At 44.1% G+C, this 23918-nt stretch overlaps 1 protein-coding gene and 1 long non-coding RNA gene across 2 annotated transcripts in view; one reads left to right on the top strand and one right to left on the bottom strand.

The window, feature by feature from the left end:
- ppp1r21 (protein phosphatase 1 regulatory subunit 21) overlaps positions 1-23918 on the top strand; it is an 85633-nt gene that overhangs the window by 28815 nt on the left and 32900 nt on the right. The window lies entirely within an intron of this gene.
- LOC147800527 (uncharacterized) lies at positions 1281-23752 on the bottom strand. Its single transcript, XR_015426639.1, has 2 exons — positions 23324-23752; positions 1281-2605 (listed from the first exon to the last, which is right to left on the bottom strand). It is a non-coding gene; the product is annotated as an uncharacterized LOC147800527 (long non-coding RNA).

Here is a 23918-nt window from a genome sequence, read left to right as displayed (position 1 = left end):
TTTTTAGCTGAATAACCAACCACCTGCCTCACTTGCTGACATGTGTTGATAACCAGTCGCTTTCAGACAAATCCCATACAAAATGTTACTGGGAATTTTGCATTGCTGTCAAGTGTCTCGAGAGTTGAGAGTCCCATTTGTGGAGGCCTGAGGTTTGAATGCAAGTATCTGTGTACCAAGACCTGTGTTTTGATTTTGTTAACATGAAAGGTGAAAGCTAACATTGCTTGTAGCGCTACATGCACCTGTAGCACATATACTTTATGAGCTGCATGCATTATTACCCCTGCTCATCACGCCCATTCAGCAATCCACGATCAGGCTTCCTAGGAAGAATGTAAACGTGGATTCAGTGAGCCATTTTGGCTGAAAAGAAAGGGCCCAGTCAAAAACTACCATCCCCTCGCTCAGACTCTTGGTCAGAGGGAAGCAGTTTTACCCACACACAAGCAATCCCACGGGTAGGATTCGAATCCACAGTTTCAGCAATAGCAGTACGTACATGTACATGTATGTATATGCACAAGTGAAGTACGGAAATCTGGCTTACACATGCATGAGGAGAATCAGGCTGAGTGGCTGGTAGTGTACATGTACAGTATGCACTTTCTCCACCTTCCACCTCTGCGACCCGGGTTCGAATCCAACCCAGGCTAACATGCACATGTGCCGGTACGTACATGTACCATATGTACACGTAGGATATCAGCCCCAGTTCAATTCCATGGGTTTTCCCTGGTATGTCAGCACCAGGTTTTCCTCCCACTTCTAAAACTGAAAATTCTTTCTTTCACTCTTTGTTTCACGCTTTCCCGGGCATTTGGGCTATAGTGCCTGTGGGACACTCGGATGTCACTTTAAAAAAAAAAGAATTAAAAATGGAAGAGCCTTGTTCAGTGGTAATTGATTGACTATGGCACCTGTACATCTGCCCTGTCCACTCTGCAGGCGATGGGCACATTTGTCCCATCATTGTCCTTGTACTTCTTGGGTACATCAATCTGGCTACCAGTCTCTATGACCCCATGCCCGCTGTTTCCTTGAAACCTTAAACAAAGGAAGTGGTTGAGATATCCATTGATTTACCTTTTCGGGATGTAAGGACTTCCTCTAATATTGATAGGGAGAAAAAAAAGTCAGTGACCACTAGAGAAAAGACGGAGTCTTGTCCTCTGATGCAACTTTATGCTTTCTTTGCATATGTGCTGTTCTGCCTTGCCATTTCACCAGACTACAAATTTTTTTTCCGTCGGAATTATGAGCAATTATAGGATCTGGCAGGAACAGCCCTTTGAATACAAACTGAATCACTCTGCTGTAGCCCTCTTAATTACAAATTTCTTTATGATCCAAACAAAGAAGACTTGAAGAGACAATGTTCAATCAATAGAGCCTCAATAATGGCCATCACAAGTTACCCAGTCACATGTCAAGTTGCTGTTGTTAATTTACTCGTGACTTGCCACATGAAAGGACCTGCTTTGGACTAGACTGCACTGACTGCTTGCCTTAATTTTCTCTCAAAGAAGTTTTGGTGCGTAACAAATCTATTGCTGGGGGAAATAATGTACATGTACATGTAATGGGGTTGCAAAAGCCAGAAAGTTACTTTGCGCAAAAAAATGTTTGCTGGGCATATTATAAGGTTTACTAAGCAACCTGTGTGCCATGCACATTATGCTGGTTTTGTGCACTTCTTCCCTAGGGTTAAACATGTTTTTTCAACAGCTCTACCCTTTGAGCAGTCATTGAGCTCTGTTCCCGGGGCTGATGTCCTGTCCAATCCCCAGTGCTATGACCAGATTATCAAATTGTATGCTCTCTCCCTGTCCCCCCCCCCTCCCAACTGTCACTGTGAATCAGAGGTAGGTCTAATGGGTGTCTCTATGATGGGATTGATTACCTCCTAACAAAGTGGCATTTATGGCATTCTTGCCCCTTAAGCCCTTCCTCTTCTGCTTACTAGATGAGACAAACAAAGCAACTGATCAATTGTGATGCTTTTCTTTTTGGAGTATACATTGGCTTTGGCTACCTTCTTTCATTGAGTCAGTGTGGTTGTTCCATTTTTCCCTGAGGGGCTGTCTTTATGTGCAAGACTACAACATTGATTACTGTCTGTGCCTAGGTAGTGAGAGTCAATAACTTTCTTCCAGAGGTTTGAAGCGCACAATCTAAAAATATATTTCAGAGAAGCATTGAGAAACTGAACAAAAAGCCCAGAGGCTAAACACAAAATTCCAACTTGATTAGGATGACCAATTTAATATTGGCTGAACTATTCTCCTGTGCGATCTTTTTGGCTCTGCACAAAGGATAAGTTAGATCACAATGAAGTCTTGTCAGGGGTGATCATTGCTCATTCCTACAAAGACCAGACAGAGAAGAGCACCAGAAAATGATTGGGTCGGATGGTGTCATTGGTGATCTCCCCCACTCCTCAGTGGAAGAGTCTTGCGGGCAGATGATCCTGTCTTCCACCCAGGGTAGGGCCCATTGTGCCTCCTCTGTTATACCAGGTAGCTCTACAACAGGTTGACTTGACATGAGGCTTAACAGTGGGAGGTAGGCTCTGTCTCCCTAGCAACCACACCTCCTCCCCTTCCTAAAAAAAAAGTAACAAAAAATGCTCACAAGTACTACAGAATCCTTGGGCCTCTGGGTAAAAGCCAGGGGTTGAAATCCATCTTAATTCCTCTCTGTCCCCCCTCCCTCCCGACCACAGTGTGCCAGTAAGTGGCTTTGGATATCAATGGCAGATTCTTCACAGGAGGATGACCGAGGGACCGGTTCAAGGCATGGCAGTGACCGCCTGACAAATGCACCCGGCACTGACATTGTCAGTGGCACACACACACTTTCAGACGCAGTCCCACACACACACACACGTACATGCTTGGGGGTCATTGTCCAGATCAGTGGTTGATGTGACTGACTCTTTCGGCAGGTTCACGACACGAGCAGAGTTTGTTTACCAGGGCTGAGCAGGCAACCGACCGGTCGGTCGTTTAACCACTGACCCGATCCCAGCCTCCTTGTCGCAGCCAGATAATGTCTGGTAATAGTATCTAATATCAAATTTTTTTCCCCTCCCGTCATATTCATTCAGTGGGTTGGTGGCTGAGGGCCAACGACAGCATTAAATGACTTCCCACCAGGAGGTGAATTGGTTGTGTCAATTCGACCATTCATGAGTAGCAGCAGCGTACATGGATAAACAAAACCCATCCCTTGGATTGGTAGTTCAGTTTTTCATTTTCTCTTTTCTTAGCTGGGGGGCATTTTGTGTGTGTGTTTGTGTACATTTGTGGTGTATGTGGGTGCATGTGGACATGTGCACATTCAACGTGAGTCATTTACGGGCTATAATCGGTGGGGGACGATGTCCTCCAGGTCTTAGCCCTGGGTTGAACTTGGGCAATGTGGCAAAGCGGCGTTAGCCCCTTGTTAAAGATGAAAGGCAGCGTTGGGGCCCCCAGGGAAAAGCAGCACTCCCCTAGCCATTGACAAACTGTGTAAATGCCCAGGGAATGTGAAGCAAGAGGGAACACAAACATTTCCAGACACCACCCCCCCCATTGGAGGCAGGGGACACTGCCTGTCTTGTGGCTTTGCCAAAGAGGTTACTTACTGCTTGATGTCTGCGTTTGGTTAGCCAAAACCCTTTGTCTTTTTGCTGAGCCTGCTGTATGTACCCCCCCCATCCCTGTTTTGTTACAGCAATGCCAGAAACTGACAGGATGAGATAATACAAGTTTTGTCATCAGAACAGTACATGATTTCCCAGTGGGCCCGGTGTCTGGAAATTGCTAAGCAAATTTATTCCACGGCAGTAGTGATGTGCCATCTGGTAATTGTGAGATGGGCATAATTTGCAATCAAGTGGGCGAGTGGGCTTTTGTATTGTAGCTCTGTATATGAGCTGTATCCTAGTACATGAAATCCAACAATTGATTTGTACCTTACCGTGTTTGCTGGAGAGATACCCGTACGCATACGGGCTCAAATCATGACATTGACAAGTATTTTTCTTGTTATGTTTACAGAGAGATTGGAGCCATCTGATAATGTGTGATCAGACAGTTCCCTCATGATCTTCCTAAATACGGCTCACAAAAATGATGTTATCATGCGGTGAAACCCTGTTTGACATTTCAGCTGTATTTTCAATGCCACCTGTCAAGGCTCCCACATTAGTTGGCCAGCGTCTGTTTGGTGTTATTTTGTTTAAAGGCATTCACGGAAGGAAAGAGTAAATCCTAATCGCGTACCCGTGGAACATCAGGAAAGAATTGGTGAGGACGTGCATGCGAGATTGTACGGTAGACATACCTCCTCAGCAGAGGCCATTGTGTGGGAGAAGCATTAGTTCGCTTGGGCATGTACATGTAGGCCCTACATGATGTAGCGATACATGTACTGTACATGTAGATCTGAGTACACGTACATGCAGTGAATTGAGGACACACACAAGTACTTGAAACAGTACTCTGAAATTGAACAGAGTGAGCCAATGGAGTGTATACATCCTGGGTTGGAAAACATGCACATAAACCATGGGCACTGTTGGCAACAGTGTTTCAGTATGAACAAAGGAGGAGCAACATCAGGAAGTCCTTGCTCTGCATATGTACATGTACAAGTACGTGCAGGTGGCCCCTATCAGTACACAGGTCTGGAGTTGCAGAAGTAACTCAACAACCTTTTCATTGGCCCACTAAGAAAACCAACCAAAACCACTGATGCCCTGTCATAATGTACATGTAATGTATGTGTACACCATACCCAAGGCTTCAACATGACCATTTGTGATAGTGATCAACTGTTACTGCAGGTATGCATTGACCATGTATATGACTTATGAGCACACTGGGTGATGGTGGGATAGGTGTGCTGTGCTGAGCTTCCGTGCTTTGGGCCACATCAACTATACAGTTGAGGGGTGTATTTTATACATGTGCTTCAGTAAAATATTTGCCTGTTTACCAAGCATTCAAGAAATGAAAGTTTTTTTATTCCCCTGTGGGCCAATACATTTTCCTGTTTGACTATTGGTATTAGTACACTGTATTAAATTGTTTAATAATACCGGTAATTTGTTGAAGTGTGAAAAGAAAACTCGAAGTACACCCGAGGAAGCAAATGGATCATTCTTCACACTGTCTGGTTAAAATATATTGTATCCTTTTAATTAAGTGATCTCTCGAAATATTTTGTAGGGAATGCATTTTACAACCCAAAAGGGTTCAATTCATGCTGGCGTGTACAATTATGTACATGTACATGTACCTTTAAATGTGACACAGGGAAATTGCGATGTATAGAGCAATATCCATTCGATAATGGAGCTGAAAAACAGGTACCTGTAGTATACGGTACATGTACGTTTACATTCCGATGAAAACTATAACATCTGCATGAAATCGTCTAAAACCAAAAGACACCAGGAACACAAATGCCTACGCAGACCAGAAATGATTCAAGGATTCATTTAGAAATGAAAGCTGCTTTTCACTGAGCTACACGTAGTTTTGGCTCTTCCAGAGAAATGAGCAGGCAGAGACTTGTGAAAGTCTACCCTTTCAAGGTGAAAAAAGGTCGCATGTGTAGGGTACATGTGTACAGGTAGTTTGTTTCATAGCTAGCTACATGTAGTTGCTGCTAGCAGATCACAAATGACAGGTTGTGGGTGTTTGCACTTAATACTGAGCTGAATTGAGTGACACACTTTGTGTTCTAAATGCATCTCTGAATGAATACATTTACAAATTGCCGTCAACATGTCATTGTACCAGTCTCGGAGCCTGCAAATGCGTTGGATTGAAATGTTACTCAGATTTGAGTGTGATTGATGCCTGTTTTATCGACTGCATCAAGGAGGAAGAAATAGACACCAATAAGTCACCAGTCCAGTTAATGATCACCATGATTGGTTCCCGGACTATTGAAATATGCAGTGCTGTAAAAATTGAGTTAGGATATTATTTGTAGTCGTTTATTTCAGCAGCCTCCAAGATCACTCACTCAAAGACTGAATAGGTTGACCGTTCTCATTAAACAGTGACCCTTATCATGTGGGCGTGACTGTGGTCACAGCTGCTGTTTCCACCACACACAGCACACACAGAGCTGTAGGCACGAGAGGTCTGGTCACCTCATGACTGGAGTCAGGAACCTTCCTCCTGGGTCGCTCAACCTTTTAACGGGGTCAACAACATTTTCCTGGTCTGAAAAAGGTCTTCTGCCTCAATAGAGAGACCTTGTTGGGCGGCGTGTACCATTCCTACCTGTGGGGGGGAGGGGATGTGGTTACAGTATAAACAGTGAGGAAGTATTGTGGTGATGTGGGTGCTGTGAGGGTCGGAGAGTCCCTCCCTTCAGTGATAATGGAGCATGCTGCAGAGAATGGAGGAAAGGATTTAGTTCATTAGAGCTTTGTTCACAGTCCTCTTTCTGTAGGGTATACCACTATCTTCTTTTTTTTAGCTATGTGCTATAATTAGCAAGGGCAATCCATTACATGCAGACCCGGACCGGGACAGGTAATATAAATGTACATACTAGGTAAAGAAATTTCCAGGGGTTTTGAAATTGTAGCTATATTCAGTGCAGCAGCTTTCAGGTTGCAGTTTACCTTGTGGCAAGGACTCAGTCACAAATTTCCCTCATGCACACATTGTGAATGTGATTTGTAAACTGGACCTCAACTTCAGAGGAGAAGCGATGAAGTCAATGCTCTTGTTTGAAATGTGAATTGTGCTTGTTTGCAAGTGGGTTTTACTTGCAATCAAAGTTAAAAAATTGCCTGGAGTGTGATCGCAGAAAAGGTACTTTCCGTGTTGTGCTTGCAACGTCACATTTGATGGAATTGCACTGGGTACAGTACAGTACATGTACGTGCACTTACACGTGTAAGTTGGGGGGAGGCAATCCTACATGTACATGGTACCAGTACTGCATAGTGGTTGACCGACAATCCATGCACTTTCCTGCACAGAGTGACCTGGTTTTGGAAGACTCTCAAGGAATCAGAGGGTGTCTTTGTTCTGTTAAACTTTGTTAGCTTGTTCTGCTGTAGGCACTGCCTGCTCTGGATATATAGATACAATGTTTGGTTGTGGGAAGGTGTTTTTTTTTCACATGTCTGGATGTAATTTAACATCCCAGGGGGAAGTCTGGCCAATGCATACAGTGTATTTTGAGCAAAATTGGAGGGCAAGGTGTTTTTTTGAATGTAATTTGTAAGTCAACTCACTCACAAGGGCAGCAAGGTTCTCCAACAAGCAGCTGTGGTTTGAACTCAAAGTAAATTTGCGCTCAAAAAGAATTGGATTTGTTGGGTTTTGATGGTATTCTTTATACTGTCAGGTTTCCAGTTACTTTACCCTTTTCCACCTTTCGGGACCTTTTTCACTTTTCTTCAGTTGTATTTTATTTTATGCCCTCTATTCTGAATTCCTTGAAACAGTAAAATTGTTCCATTTGATTTCCTTAATGTGGCATTGTCATATACATGTACAGTTCCAGGAAACAAAATGGAGACTAAATAAGGTTCAAAATGATAACGTTGTCATGTTGAATTTAGTATGAATGGAGCAGCGAAGAATTCTGGATTTGTTCATAAAGCTGGAGAAAGGGGTTAGCATGCTGGAATTCTGCCTCATCTTTTATTGGCAAGGGGGTACTTCTATCCACAGGAGATCAACCGACCTCCCCCCTGCAGTCCAATATGGAAGAGTCCTCAAGAATTAATCCAAGGCCAGGGGATGCATTCCCGATTGGATTTAGCAACAGCCCTGAGGGATTAGGATTAGATTAAAGGTGACTTCCTGGGGAGCCACTAAAGATGATTAGCCGCATCAGTGGTTCCTCAGTGTGGGCGATATTGATCCTTGGTCCTTGAGCTCCTTGGTTCTTGAGCTCCTTGGTTTTCCATCTCCTCTTGTGGTCATTCACTTTGTGGCTTGCCAATACTCCCTTTGGCTTCATGAATGGGGCCCCGGCAATGGCATCTTGGGTTTTTTGGGTTTTTTTTTGCTGAAGTCTTGTAGGGTGACTGGGGAAGAGGAAGTGATGGAGAGGGGGGCTGCATGCACAGCCGTTTGGGGGTTACGTGTATATTTGGAGAGGGCAGTTGTTGACTGTTGTGCCTGTTTCTCCCAAAGTGCGCCAAAAAGTGCCTAAACTTAGCCCCTCCCCTACAAAGGATCAAAAAAGTTACATAAGGAAATTCTGAAATCCCCGCTCAAAAAGTCCCCACCCCCTTGAAAAGTTGGTTCAGGATCTGCCCCCAAGATGAGGTCATGCCAAAGATATACAGTATTCCACTGGGTGGTGGTTTCTTGCTTGAGTTGAGGGGTAATCCACATTGGAAAGATGATGTATTTGTTTAGAAATAGCTCCCAGGTGACCATTCACCGATAATGATTTGTCCGTTTGAGGCTGATGATTGAGTGCTTTGCCTCCCCCTCCCCCAAAAAACACCTGGCAAGGCCCATAGAGCAGTGTGGTCCTCACTGCATAATTACTGTACATTATGTAACATCCCAAAGATATTTCTCCCAACATATTAATGAAGTTTGTCCATGTCAAAGACCCAGCTGAAGGTTATTTTATTGTGTGGTGTGTTGGCAATGATGTCATAACCCACCCCTGATGGACAAGCTGTCCATCATAATTTCAGGGCCATCTTGTCCAATGAGTAATCTCTCCTACAATACTGACCACTGACCCTGTGGTGTATTTGAAGACCCCCCATCACTGTGTTGGCCAATAGTGGAGGACACCATCTCCTGTGGTGCTTTTGTCCAGGCTTGCGTGGTGAGGACTGTCTAGCATTCAGTGGTTTGGGTTGGATGGCAGGCTTACATTGAGCATCAATTCCAGCTGTCTATCTTCCATCCTCTGACCAGTGACCAGCAGTTGAATGTAAAAAAATTGTGCGATTGCAACTTCAGATCATCCAGCAAATCTTTAATTTATTAGCAACGTTATCTTTAGAATACCTGCTTTGGGGAGGGGGTTTGTGTTTGTATTTAGTCGTGTGATGTTGGTAGTTACTTTATACTGCAACCACACCATGTAATATCAAACTGGGAAGTTTCCATTGAAAGCAAAGGTGGTACTACATGTGAATCAAGGGCTTGTCTCTTAATACCTTTTAAAGACAAATTTCCCCCTTTTTTGGGGGGGGAGCAAAGGAGAATGGCTCTCCTCCCCGTCCACTAAGGCACTGTACTTTATCTCAATCATGCCACGCAGAGTTTTCACCTGTACGAAAACCAAAAATGTCATAAAGCAGGAAGCCAGGAAAAAATTTTTTTTTTAGATAGAAGTACGGAAGAAGTAAATAATATACCTTGCATGCATAGCCCAGTCTAGACAAGCTGACCCTCATGCCAACAAATATCTATCCTTACATATTGGCATGCTTTGCACCAAACTCCACAATTTTTAATCGGCATGAAGATCACATGCAGATCTTATGCTGTGTATGGAGCATGGTCCCCGCTGACTAGCCATTACTATCATTGCTGTGATGTAGGTGTAAGTGATGAAAGTGAACCAGTGCGGGTGACTTCTGCAGTGGATTGAACCATGGCTTGTTGCGGGAGGGATGTTTTTTCATGAAACCTATATGGGAAAAAACACAGAATTGTGTAGAGATTTCCAATTCTCACAGTGCTGTCATTCTTTGAGCATAAATAGTCTGTGCTGAGTTTTTCGGACATGTTTATGGTTAAAATATTTTGATATTATCTGCTAGTTTTTACTTTTCCTTCCAGCTCCCCCCGTTGAGTAATGGTGAAGCTAGAGTTCTTAATGTGGTGAATAATTCATTCAGAGAGCATGTTCATTTGTGTCTACATGGTGATTAGTACCAGCACATGATAGAGAATATTATAAGTAGGGATTGTTCATCGGCATTATGTGATTTTGTTCTTGTAGTGTGTACTGCCTTCTGAAGCCTCTGATGCTTAAATTTGAATTAGTGACTGCAGTCAAAGTTTTCTTAGATGTGCTTTGATGTTCTTTCTTTAAAAGTTCCCCTCCCCCGTTTACCAGTGGTATCAACGGCGCACACCATGGGGTGGAGCCTGAATAACATGAATCATTTGCTCGAGAATTTCATTGGCTACAAGTTGCCATACATCCACATGTACATCTACATGTACACACCAGTACATGTATACATGTACATGCATGCCATTGGGTCTTTGCAATCATCAAGACTCATCCCAAGTTGGAAGGACTGATTGCTGTTGACTAACTTGACTTCAGAAAGTAGATTTGGACATGTTAGGTCTGAAATTTCAAGAATAGAGAGGAAATTAACCTGCAGGATTTTTTTTTCTTCTTGTCTGTTTCAAAATGTAAATCGATCCTATTGAGGTAGAAATAGACGGATTGCACCCGCCAAGTCACGTGACCTGTGTAGTGGGTATTAAATATCAACAAACAAGGCGTCCACCAAAAGCAAAGTGTTTCATAAGTATCCATTTTAAACCAAAACTAAAACTGACGGTACTGGTACCTGTACATGTAGGTACCGTACTCAGACTACTGATGTGCTGGGTACTACTGGTATACTGTAACTTGGCTGTATTGTTTGTAAACAACACTCAAACCACATGTTGTTATGGGGTTGATACCCCCTATACGTATAGGTCAAGTGATTTAGCGGGCACAATCGGTCTATTAGATGGGCCTGTCCTTAAATCCAACCTCTTGATCTGAGTTGACACTAACAGCGCGTTCCCACTTGAATTGGAAAAAGGTGGATCTTGATCCAGCATTTTGGTGTGATCGTTATCTTACCGCAATGAAACTGCAAGTCGTGTTCCCACTAGCGCTTGATCCACCTTTTCGGACGGAAATGTTGAGCCCGAAAGGTCACTGAGTTCGGTATTGCGCATGTGCTAGCTTGCTGAGCATGCGCTCTGTGGTAGTGTGGCGTGCTGGGGCAGCATGCCTGTGACCCTGTGGTGTTTTGGGTGCGGAGTTCTACTGACGTGACGACCTTGAATCGGACCGAATGTTCAGCCTAGTATGTTGTCTCTTCAAACTTTGCTTCCATTTTTGATACTCTGTCACACGCTGCGGGCTATACGCTAACACGGAATTAGTTTTTGATGGAAAGCAAGTGAAATTACACAAATGAAAAAGGGTAAGAAACGAACGAATGTGCAACGAAAATTGTGAAAGGGCAAGGCACACATCGCAGCATGCATGCATTGCGCTACGTGGTGACACATTTTGCTAGCCCGTAGTTCAGCAGTTGTTTATTGTGCATGCTGTGCACGTTAAAAATTTCCCATGAGCAAAAAACGTATTTCTTTGTCCATCAGACCGCAAAAGTTTCGCGCCACTCGTGCACGGACAGATGTTGACAGGTCAAATTGCCGGATCAGATCCACCTTTTGCGTTCCCATCTGATCGTGATCCACCAATTGCGGGATCTGTATCCTCCTCCAGAGGAGGATCAAGAAAGGTGGATCTGATCCTGATCCACCTTATAACGGTTAGCGTTCCCACTACACACAGTTGCCGGATCTGATCCACCAATTGGGGGATCTGATCCGGCAATTTGGCAAAAGGTGGATCAGATCCCCCAATTGCTGGATCAAGTGGGAACGGGCTGTAATTTCTTTGAACTCTCATCAGACAGTTATTGTGAACGTGGAGCTATTAAAAAGGCAGGGGGGTGAATGCTTCAGTGTGCACACAGTACATTCACATGGAACAGGGTCTCATCTAGTGACCTGTATCCTAGTCTTGGACGGGCAGTGCGTGATTTGGAATGGGCACTTCCCAAGTGTACAATAAAACATGATGGGTAAAATTTTGCAAAAATTTCAGTAAAAGTGACAGGTTATTTACTTGAAGTGACTACATTGTCTTTTTGTCAAGAATAAAAACTACCTCATAAACTGCGTGATCGACTGACCGACTGGCTATGCTGCAAGCACATGAAGCAAGCACATGAGCAGAAAAACAAACCTACAGGAGCACTTTTTCTCATTTTTCAAAAGATTTCAGGATTTGTTTCCTCAAATTCTGTCATTTTTTAAGTTTAAGATTTTACTGCCCTTTTTTTTTTTTAAAGATTCACAGAATTTGTGCCATTTAGCTGAGAACTCATGCCATGGTAGCTATAAGAGCCCTAGAAAGTCACAGTATTTTATCATCGTTACATGTACATACATGTATGCAACCCTCTGTTATATTTTTCATTGACTTCTTCATTCCCCAATATCCTTCCTGAGTGGAGAAATTGGAATGGAGGAAGAATGGAAGTGGGAAAATTCATCAGATTATTCAGTACATTTTTCTTCCGTCTGTTCCCATTCTTGTAGAGTTTTTGCCCGTGTCTCTTGTTTTTGATGTCCACATTAGTACTTTAGCCTTTCTTTTGTACTCAGCATTCTGGAGTGTGTCTTCTATGAATATCTTCTTTGTTGGTTGCTGACAGGCATTACAGCCAGAGCATTTGTCTCCTGTTGGTTTTCCACTCGTTAATTGCCGTGGATGGGTCAACATTGTAACTCCCACCCATACTTCAAGTGGTTCTCAAGCAGTGGACAATAGAGTAGTTTGCTCTCTGCCCCCCCCCCAACACTGGCGTCACGATGACTGCAGCTCTGTGTGACATGATCTTTCATACAGAAGTTGTATTCCCGTGAAGATAAATACTGTACAGTCACCTTCCTTGTTCTGTTCCAATGGATTTTCTGATTATAATGTTATAATGTTTCTGATTATACAGTTCCTGGCTCAGGGGTGGAGGTGGACCCTCAGGTCGATGAGGGAGGAAATGTTAAGCTTTACTCTTCCCTAGTCCTTAATTAAAAGCATTTATTCTACACATTTCTCTAGTTGCCTGTTCTGTATGCATGTATATTAAAGTGAGGAAAGTGGCACGGTTGCTTTTTTCCCTTTGAATTCATGTAAGAAAAAGATGGTTTGTGTATACCAGGAGTTTAAAAGCTACATCTTCATGGTTGTGATCTCTCAGAATTTTTTAATGTTTTCTGGCCTCCAAATTAAAGATTTCAACTGAATTTAGGATTTTTTCTTTTCTGCTATTTGGGGAAAGAAACACGAGGTTCAAAGAAAACACCCACTTGGAAGAAAACTTGTGCCTTGTGAATGATGAGAAGTCCTAAAAAGTCAGTGCATTACTGTTGCCAGTGTCACAATTCGGCTGCGAGATGTTTCATGGATTTCTTTTCCTCCCCTAGGCTTACTCCTGACTAGTACTCACAATTGATTTCATACTCATTTTATAATGTTAAATTTATCTATGTATCTCTTCTGCTGGTATATTTCCTTGCCAGTGCAGCTGTCCTGACCTCTTTCGGTCATTTATGTGGTAAAGATGTGTCTCACATTCAGCGTGTGTGTGCGGGTGATAAGCTAGGAATGATCTGTTCTGAGAAGTGGTAGGGGGGCCTGCCCAGTTGAAATGTGCATAAATCCTGTGACAGTTTGACAAAGCGAAAAGCCGCTGTGGGGAGACGTTTAACTGGGAATGGAGTGGGGGGGGGAGGGGAAGCCCTCCAGTGGAGGAAGACATGATACTGGGTTGACCCAGAAACCCTGCTATGCCTAATCTACAAAATATCAATCATCTTTGGGAATTGTGATATTACAGATGTGGGGTAGTTTGGAAGGGAAATTGTGTGGTGGGGTGAGGGGGAGACAAGGCGGCACACACTGAGTAGGAAACCGAGACCGTCTGTAGCTTTTGTAGACATGAACTGTCTGTACGCCGGGGCCCAGTGTCAAGCTGAGCTGGGTTTAATTGGTTTAAGACATGATTGAGCTCCCCCCCCCCCTTCCCCTATATTTTCGTGGCTGACATCCCGTTTGTCATAACTGGGCTAATGTGGTCCAGCGTTATTACTCTTTATGATGGAGTCGTCAAATGGGTTAATAGGTGTCTGGGGGGAATTAATCACCCCGGGGGGGGTTGGGATCATACATGAAAAGAGGGAGGGGTGTGCATGTTTGCTGTGCGCTGCGGTTGGACCAGCACGTGCCAGGCTTTCGGCATGAAAAGCAGAAATCAGGTCAAATAACGTAACTGCTGAAAAGATGAATTAGAGTGAATGTCGGTCCATATCCTCCATCATCCTTTAAAAGAAGTAGAGTGTGGCAAGGAAAAAAGGGGTTAATGTTGCTACAGAGGCAGTGAAAAAAAGCCTGAATGTACACACTGTACATTCAGTGAGCAAGAGGGGAAAAAAAGGAAAGATCCGGGTTAACAAATAACGTAAATCTGGGCCATAAAAAAAAACCCCACAATTGAAAAAATGGGACCCAAGCTGCAAGCTTTACATCTGTCAGTTACAGTAAGCTTGGGCAAAGCTGGGGCTTGCCCCGTGTCACCCCCCTGTTCCTGCCAGATTGTGGAATCAACCTTCCCAGAAGTCAATTATTTCCAAATCCCTTGGACATCTCAGGGGCTGTTTCTCTGTTCACCTACTGGTACTCCCCTCCCCATCCGCAGTACATCTCCTGAACAAGCCTGCCTCTCCCTCCATGTTCCCCCCCCCTTCCCTTTTCAGTGGCTGCTCAAGCAGGGCCACGTCTACGGGGAGGTGGAACTCTCTGGCTTAAAGGAAAACACCGTGTCCCGGCTAACTCGTTGACCTATTTCCGACTGTGTTGCCCTCGTATCATCGGGAGCCTTGTGCAGGTATTGGTTTCGATCATTATAATCCCGATATAGTTCATATGATATTCGTGCCCTGCTTCTCCTTAATTTTTTAACACCAAACGTCTCAGGGCAATCTGTTGGACTGGTGACCTACTTCTATCCCTTTTTTTTTTTCCGCTCTATCTCTTTCCGGAGAAGTTCTATTGGACGGTGCTGAAAAGGGGATAAGTAACATTTACAGCCAGGTCATGTCGGGGCTCGGGCTCGCAGTGCCAAGGACGCCACAATCACCACTTCATGCGGCAGTCAGGGAGGGTCATGGTGTGCTGACAGGAAGGCTGTCCTTTCCTTGGCTGCAGAAATTGAACAGTCACGTCTTCCCCTCCCCTCCCCTCCCTCCCTCTCTCTCTCTCTCTCTCTCTCTCTCTCTCTCTCTCTGGCCCCAAGACGGGAAATCATATTTCATCAGTAGGGGTGGGGCAGTATAGATTTGAAGGAGGGGAAGAGGCGGGGAGGGAGTGTGAGGTGCTGGCAGTTGGAGTAGGATCGCAATGAAATACACATGGCGAGTGGAGATGTAGGCAGCTAGTCAAGTGGCTAGAGTTGGAAATCAAAGAAAGTTTTTTCTTTTTCTTTTTTTTTTTTACTGTTAATAAGTAAAGTACATAACTTTTTGGTATATGCAGTGGAGGCATTGTGCAAATGAGGTTCTTAGATGCAGTAGCCAGCTTTATAATGAAGTGCGCCTTGGCAAACATTTTGGCCACTAGAACCAACCAAGACCTAGCTTGCCTTCACCTCTTTTTTCTGTTCCCCCCCTTTTGGAGACTTTTTGCGCCACTCCAAGAAAAAGAGGTTTAATGAAATGTTTCATTTAAAGAAAAAAAAATCATTTAACACAGATGTCTTTGCTGTATTCTTGGTTTTGAGTCACTAGCATAAATTTATTCTAAGAAAAACAACCGTTTGGATTGATTGTGGATGGAAGGTTAACACAGGATAAGTTCAAATTCCCCCCCCCCAAAAAAATTATTGTTAGAGAGGAAAAAAGCCTCAGTCGGTGTGGTTGCACTCTGGTAAATGAAGACCTATATAGCCATACATAGAACTGTTGGTTGTTTGACATCGCTTTTGCCCCCGGACAAGCTGCCATGGGGACTGTCCAAGTAAGGTGGTTCACCAATGCATTCATCACAGATATTATAAATATTATGAACCGTTTGAAGTTTATAATCTCCGCTCAACTGCAAACAAGCCCCCTGACCCACTTCCATCGATTATGAAGACCTTGCACCCATAATAATAAATCGGATTTGCAAATTACTTGTACCTGGCATACTGGCAAATATATAGATAATGGTGCCAAGCTAAACAGAATACTGGGGCGGCGTGGATCCCCACGGGGGAAAATCAAAACAGGCCAAGCATTAAAGCACGTCTGAATAGAACAAGGTTATTAGTATTTTTTTTTACCCCACCTTTTGCTCGTCCTGGAGCTGGAAGCAGTGCCGAGCATGCTACAGCAAGGTCTGGGGTATTTTTGCGGTCTCGCGCAGGTACCACAGCACGGATGATCACCGGCCCCAGTCTGGCTGGTAATTTCCAATATTTGATTTGTTAAATGCGGCATGCGCTAGCGGGTCCGCATGCAGTCTCTCCTTCTCTCCACTCCCCTTCCTCCCCGCCACCATCCACCCACCCCCCCCACCGCCTGCCCGCCTCCGTCCAACCTTGCGGAGAGACTTGGCACAGGGACACTGCACGGTTCTGTCACCTGTGGTTTTACTAGGTTTCTGTGTCACGCCGACAATTGTTCACAAAGAGAAACGGGACCGAGTGTTAACTCAAGCACATTTTAGTAGGTCAGCCGCAGAAGGAAAACCGAAAGAAAAGAGGACAGGAGGAAAATGAAAGAGGACTTGGCGTATACTGTATCTCCCGAGCCCCGTGGGGCTTGGAAGTATCAATTAACTCACTGCGAAATAGTGATGCTACCGAAAGCCCCTTTATTATTGTGTCTCAAGTACTTTGTAGCTGACCCCCCCCCTGACGACGCCCGGACTGGCTGGGTTTTTTTTCTCCCAACTCAATTCACACAATTTCCTTTGTGAGAAGGGGAAAAAATAAACCACATTTGAAAGCAGATTCAGAGTTCTAAGTCAAATGTCCGGTTTCAATTGAACTTGTGTATCACTCAGAAATAAATTCATTCTGTTCCGGGTGAAACGTACTTGTGAAATGATATCCTGCGTGGGAAGCCGCCGGACACCTTGTGTCTTTCAGTTTGTGAGGAAGGTAGGGTGAGTTCGGAGAGCCAAAGAGAGAGACAGAGAAGGAGAAAGGAAAAAAAAAAGAAGTTGAACAAGGGCTTTGGATTACCAAATTTCACTCCAGCTCTTTTACCCCATGTGAATTGGTTTTAGTGATGGTTAAAAGGCGGCCCAGACAGTGGGGGGAAACTCTAGCTGCTCCACTTTCTTGGTACTGACACACACGGTGTTAGGTGATACCAGTTTGCCTGTGGCCAGCCCACTTTGTCCAGCCAGCAGTCCCACTTTTGCTTTGCCTAACCTAGATAGGAGCATTCGAGAGCGGGGCTGTATTCATGACTCGTTACACTGACTCCATTTCAGGCGGCCATGTCAACAGCGACCTGGTTTCAGTCTCGCACAGACCCAGTTCGTGACTACACTGATCTACTTTTAGCCCCGCTGACCTCATAATAGAAAAGCATCCCGATCAGATGCGCCCTCGATGCTCCAATTAGCTTGAAAATAAAGCCCGTTCCACGACTCCCCGGGGGTGAGCCATCCAACACTGATACTATAGCACAGCTACCAGACACCGTCCATTGTCGTTTCCTGGTCGTAGTTGGACTCCGAAGTTGGTGTAAACACAGAAATGAAACTTCCTGCTCCTGTTGCTTACACCGATTATGGTCCAAAGATCATTTTTTGTTTACTCTCTGCAAACAGAAAGGAGAATAACAATCCCTCTCTGGATGCATGGAACAGGCTGATATGCGGCCTGTGTGGAGATCTGTACAGTCCAGCCATGAACTATGAGGCCTAGGGATGTTGTTGTGGGATGAGCCCTGGTTTGGCCCCTCCGAAATGCCAAGCAGTGTTTATCCATTTTCAGTGGAGCACTAAAGGGTCTGTTCACAGCCTCCTGCCTTTGAAAAAGGGGGCTAAACAGGTCCTAATTTACCATATGGTTCATCTCACCGAAAAGGTTGTAAGGTAAACCCCCCCCCTTCATAGTGCAGTGATCCGCTCTCTGTTGCACTTGAGCACATTACGGATGACCGCCTACTGTGCAATTTCCCACACACTGTGTAATTCTCCCATTGGTATGCCAGAGCAGCAGTGAATTAGTCACATGTAAATGATACAAAGGGGTTTAATCCATTACTGTTGCTGGGGGAGGTTTTATGCATCTCTTGCTCAAGTTACATACTATTACCCTGGCCGATCAGTCATCTCTCCCCTCCCTCCTTCAGTGGATAGGCATTCTGCATCACCCCTGCCAGACATGCACCTCCCAAAAAATTTTACGCATTTGTTCAGTCTGCTCATGACAAATGGCAGTGTAGGCAGAAGCATTGTCTGCTGCTGACTAGCCTTTTTGTACATTTCCAATTTCACAGGAATGGAGTAACTTTGAATGGCATGTCCTGACAGCAAATCTATGGTACATGCATAAACAACGTTGGTACTGTACGTCAAGTATTATGTAAGAAATGGCTTTGGAATGATTCCTTCTCCCCTGCTTGCAATCTGAATCCCAAACTTCACATCACCTGTGTTTGTAGTCGAACTTTTTGCATTTTCTTTTCAAAGCATGCATACGTATTAACAAATGCAGAAGGGCTTTAGAACAGGGACATTCCGTGTAGAACCCGTGGTGGTATCTTGCACTTGACTTCATCGTTTCATAACTTGTTTACCCAGAGCACCACAGCAGAATTCTTCTACATTTTTGTTTACAGTTTCCTACTTATTGCTTTCCAGAGCACTAATTTTAATGTCTCTGGCTCTGGCCCAAAATGAATTTGAAAGAAGTTTCACTGAAACCTCCACAGGACTTCCCCTCCTCCCCCTTTGCATTGTTAATATGAACATGTAAAACAATATTGGCTGTGCAGACATGCCACTGCCAGCCTGTAAAAGCTGTCTGTAATCTTCCTCCCAGGCTCCCCATTCTCTGTTTGCCCTCCACCCACACAATTGGCATTTGCTCCCCTAATTTGGCCCATTCACTCTTCCCCCATGGGGCCTCTGTGTCCCTGCCCTTACTCCAGACAGGTTGTGTAGTTTGTACATGTACTGTACATGTACATTGATCGCTTTGCCATAATAGCACATATGGAAAACATGCAAAGAGTGAAAAAAAACCTGTTACCAAATTGTATTTTCGGTTGCCAGCATTTTACACAGGTGAGTGCTATCTTGTGGAATATGAAAGCAAATAACATGTACAGGTACATGCATGGGTGTAACAGGCCTGAAGAGTAGGGTGATGTGTATGACCATGTTGTATTGCAGTCCATCGCATGTAAGTTCATCCAAAGTCAATCACAAGTCATTCTCTCTTAAGCCAATTTACAAGCTACTGTACATGAATTAAAATGGGCTGTGACAAAAGCATTCTTTTGTCATTGTCAACTGACCTTGTGAAGGGACTTTTGACTGGACTTGCGAAAGGACTTGGGATGGACTTGACTCAACACTAGTGTATGACTGCAGCATTGTTCTAGGTTGAAGCATGGAGGAAGGATAAAGCAAAGACAGTACCAACTGTTCCAGAGAGTACATTTCTTTTTTTGGGGGGGGGGGAGAATTATACTCATTAATGACGACCATAAACGTACGGTAAGTTTATTGCACCCAGTCGATGGTGCAAGTACTACTCATGCCACACATCACATAGACAAACATGCAACAATGAGCCTGCAGAAGCGGCTTCTGCAGAGACAGGAACAGTCTGTGCAGCTTATGTTTAGGGGTGCTGAACCATTTGAAATCACCCGCTGAGTCATTGTGTAGTATGCCATGTTACCACAGCAGTATGTTGTCATGCCCGGCCATTAATGAACCCCAACACACCAGCTATCCTTGCCCTTCGCTGAAACGGCCTTGCCCTATGTTCTGCTTGGCCTTGCCACAGCCAGGGCATTACACACAGGCACTACATGCTCGGGTGCTCCTTCACCATTCATTGTGGTTGGTGCTGGGAAAGAACCTCGCTGTAGACTTAAAAATCAAGGGAGCTCCATCCATACTAGAGCTCAGCAGTTCTAGTATTTTAATGGGACTTGCAATACAATTATTTTACAACAAAACCCTTGAAAATGTGGCTTTACGCGTATGTTTCAAATAACCCCAGTCTTAATTTTTATGTTGCTTTTTTGAAAGGTATTTTCACACTTTCTTGTTCTTTTGCAAGAGTTGCATATTCTTGAGCAAACCTGTGATTTCCCGGGGATAACACCTGAGGGTTGCATTGATTTGTGCACAAGAAACAGCTGGAGTTTTTTATTTTGCTGTCCTAAATTCCTTTACTTTATTGATGTATTGTTGTGTAAGCACCAGTTCTTGGCAATAAGCCAATGAGGAACCCTTTTTCAGAGATGTTTTCAGTGAGAAAACTTGGTGTTCACAATTTGACCAGGAAAACATAAACTGGCCCGTGTCTTCCCTGATGACAGCAATGGCGCCCACAGTTGTGCAGAAAAGCTCGGGCGATTTGAAAAGTGTAAACAAAACCCCCAGTTTTCTATACACTTAACTGGAAAGCTCAACTTATTTTTTTATACATTGAAGAAGAGTACATGTATATGTAAAGCTGCCCAAAAAGCAGTGTGTTTCAGAAAAAAAAAATTTCATTGCCGTGGACCCTTTAATAAATAAATGAAAATAAATAAAAAGCTCCATGAATAAACTAGCAGTGCGGCAGTGCTTCCATGTATGCCTGCACAACCTTGGCACTATTTATACTGGTACCAAGAACTGTACTGAGTAGGCAAAATACATGCACTGTACATATAAGGAAGGGTATCCTTGCCCTTGATTCCTATAACCTTGCCCCTCAGCACTGACATGTGCGTGGCTGATGGCCAAAGCCCTCTGTAGACTAGACTTGCACAAGTCCTAGAGAATGAATTCCAGAGGGATGAAATTGGAAGAGGCAGCTCCAGGGTAAGGCATGTGTGAGAGGGATAGATGTGAGAATTGCAGACAGGGTACATTTATTCATGTCAACTTGTAAACAGTAAGATAGAGGCAAACCGCTACTGGTTTTTTGTCTTTATTTAGCGTCAAGAAAGTTGAAAAAGCAGTGCAGTGTGTTTCAACGTACAGTACTAGTACAGTGATTGAAATATTTCTTGTTGGCCTGTTAGTTACGCGAAGCGTGTTGGTTTTATTGAAGAGTGTTCAAGTCAGACACACGTGTGGAGTTTTCCCCTGTGCCTTTATTCGTGATCCCACACTTTCAGTTACATTTAATGTTTCACCCTCTTTAACTGTCCAATTTCAATTTTTTGGACACATGGGGGGAGGGTTAAGAAATGAAATTTTGTGACTGTCTCTTGCAAGGCATTCTTCCAAATGCAGTTAGTTCATATACATGTACATTATCAGATGTGAGAACATTTCCCCCCCCCCCCGAGGGTGAATGTGCCAGTACGTGCACGGTAACATGCCCCAGCAATATTGATTTGCAGAGGCTGTGAATGAAGTGCTTAGTAATCAGCGGGAAAAAAAGCGCTGTCTCGTTAGGCAGCTGCAGGTTGGTTGGCGTTTAGACAGCTGCGCGAGTACCGGTACAGTGTTGAATGCAGTAAGATACTTGGAAGGCTGATCAATTCCTCATTTGGACATCGTTGCTTCTGTTAGGCCCAGTCTCTGTGACCTCATCTGATTGACCTTTTGCCCCAATGAGCTCAAAGTTCTCAGACCAGTTGTGAAGATTTCAGGAGAAAGAGTAACAGAGATTTGTTGAAGTGTTTGAGTCTTGTCCAAGATAAATTCATGCAACCTCCAAACAGGGAGCAGACAGGGGCACTAAACGTGATTTTGGTTTTCACTTCACTTCATAGTTTCCCTTTGTGCTAATACATGTATATGTGCCATGTGCATGCACTCTTGTACAGAGCAAAAACCTTTTTTTGGTACTAAAGTGCATCGAAGTAAAGAACTTATAAAACTTACGTTTGTGCAGTGGTGTTTTTTTGTTTTTTAATCGGTTTTGTACCTGTTTTTCCCCACTACTGTTTATATGTGAATATATTTTGTGCGTGTTTTGATTATTGGTAAATCACATGATCACTGGTGCCCACCATAGGGTTCAGTTTCAGTTTGTTGCAAAACCTCAAAACGGTTTGGTTAACGGTCATACTTTCCAAATGTGTACATGCCAAGATTACAATAAAAATTCTCGTTCATGTACATGTACATGTCATAGAATTATCACCTGTGAATTTAGTTCAGGTTAAAAGTTTGTGTATTGAAATGCAAGAAAAGAGGATAATATCAAAAGCTGGTATACCTCCAAAATGAAAAAACAAGCTAACAAACTAAAAATTACACCTTGAAAATAGCTCCTGGGAAAATCTCCCCTCCCCCACCAGTGCCCTGTTTGACTGCAAACAAAGCATGTTGGGAGAGAAGCTGTGTACATTCCGGTAGCCTTGGATGGGGTCAATGTCCTGAGCATTGTGGGCTTTTGAAATTTTACCCAGAACTTGTACCAGAAACCACACCAGCCATGGACCAAGGGATGGATTGGTAGTTTTGACAGGCAGGCTGACTAGTTACCAGATAACACCGCCATTGTTGCCCAGACAGTCTGTATACCCGTACAGTGTCATCAAACTACTGTACTGTCACCTCGTGAGAATGTTAACATACATTTTCGGGGGGGGGGGATGTCGGGGGCCGCCGCTGACAGCATACATGTAATAACATTTATGATCATGCACTCTTTGATTGCCTAATGAAGGCTCCTGGTGCTTCATCACGTATCGCCCGTCTGAGTGCACCTGAATAATGCATGCCACTGATTGGTGGAAGGCTATTGTGGATAATTATCTCTTGTAAACAGATGAGCTTTTTGCTCATCAATTAGTGCCAGTTGACCTCTGTCAGAGTGCAGCAGATCCAACCCCCCCTTTTTTTTTCTACCGACACACCGAAATAGAAGTGCATGTATTGCGAATGCAGAGTTGAAACAATGGGCGTTGCGTACTTTTTCTCACCACATGTTAATAAGTGCACTCGCCCTCTCGTAAAAAGTGCAGGCACAGAGGCCGGCACGGGGCCCAACCACAAGCCACGGCATGTCAAAGCACTAGCCATCATGTCAAAGCACTCTTCTGTGCTCGGTTCCGCAATGTTACGTGAACAAAGTCAGCCGGAATCCCGTGTAATTATCATCATCAAAATTAAGCGGCATCACAGGGTGAGAGGTGAAAGAACTCTTGATTTACAAAAGCTGAGTTGCTTAGGACCCCCCTCCTTCCATCTTCCTCACCTCAGCCCTTATGAGCCGACGCTAAATGAGATAAAAGGGGATCTTCCCCCACCCAGTTCTTAAAATAACCACACTTGTGGGGGGGGAGGGGGTGATAATGGAGCCACCTTCTGTCTAATTCCTCACCTTGGTTGGCGTGAATCTCCCAACTTCTGTGCCACGGATGTGCCGGTTGACAGCCATATTTATTTCTGGCCCCGAGCCAGGTAAGGTGGTGGTTGTGTACATGAAGGTGGTGTCATTGCAATGTAAATATGAACACCCTATTCATGGGTTACTCTGTCAACAAGGAACAGGGTAACCTGTCACTGATGATTCACTGGACTGCGAGGAAAGAGGAAAAAAAAGGGCCCATGCACGCCAAAGAGCAAGGCCTGCTCTCTACTCTTGAGTTAATTGTGTCAGAATTTACTGAGCATCCTGTGCCTCACTCTGGGGGAAAAGTGCTTGAATGCCCAGTCAGTTATCTTTGTGTGTGCACATTGAAATGAATTGAAAACGACGAGGGGTGGCTGTTTTTGCAAAACAAGTTCTTAATTCAATTGGCAAGCTTCCCGTTCTCACCACCCTCCAGGTTTTGCTTTGTGGCCGTACCTCCATCCCGCGAGTATCCTTGATGACAAAGGAAGAGACACTTGATGTTGCTTTTGTCACACTGAGAAAACGAACTGCACAACACCCGCATGTATGTGTGCATAATTGGTTCTTTTTCATCAGTCCT

The sequence above is a fragment of the Acanthaster planci genome, linkage group LG01 (genome assembly GCF_054643075.1).
Source record: "Acanthaster planci isolate LZ-2023a linkage group LG01, COTS_SCS, whole genome shotgun sequence".
Classification (NCBI taxonomy): domain Eukaryota; kingdom Metazoa; phylum Echinodermata; class Asteroidea; order Valvatida; family Acanthasteridae; genus Acanthaster; species Acanthaster planci.
This window is presented reverse-complemented; position numbering and strand designations above follow the sequence as displayed.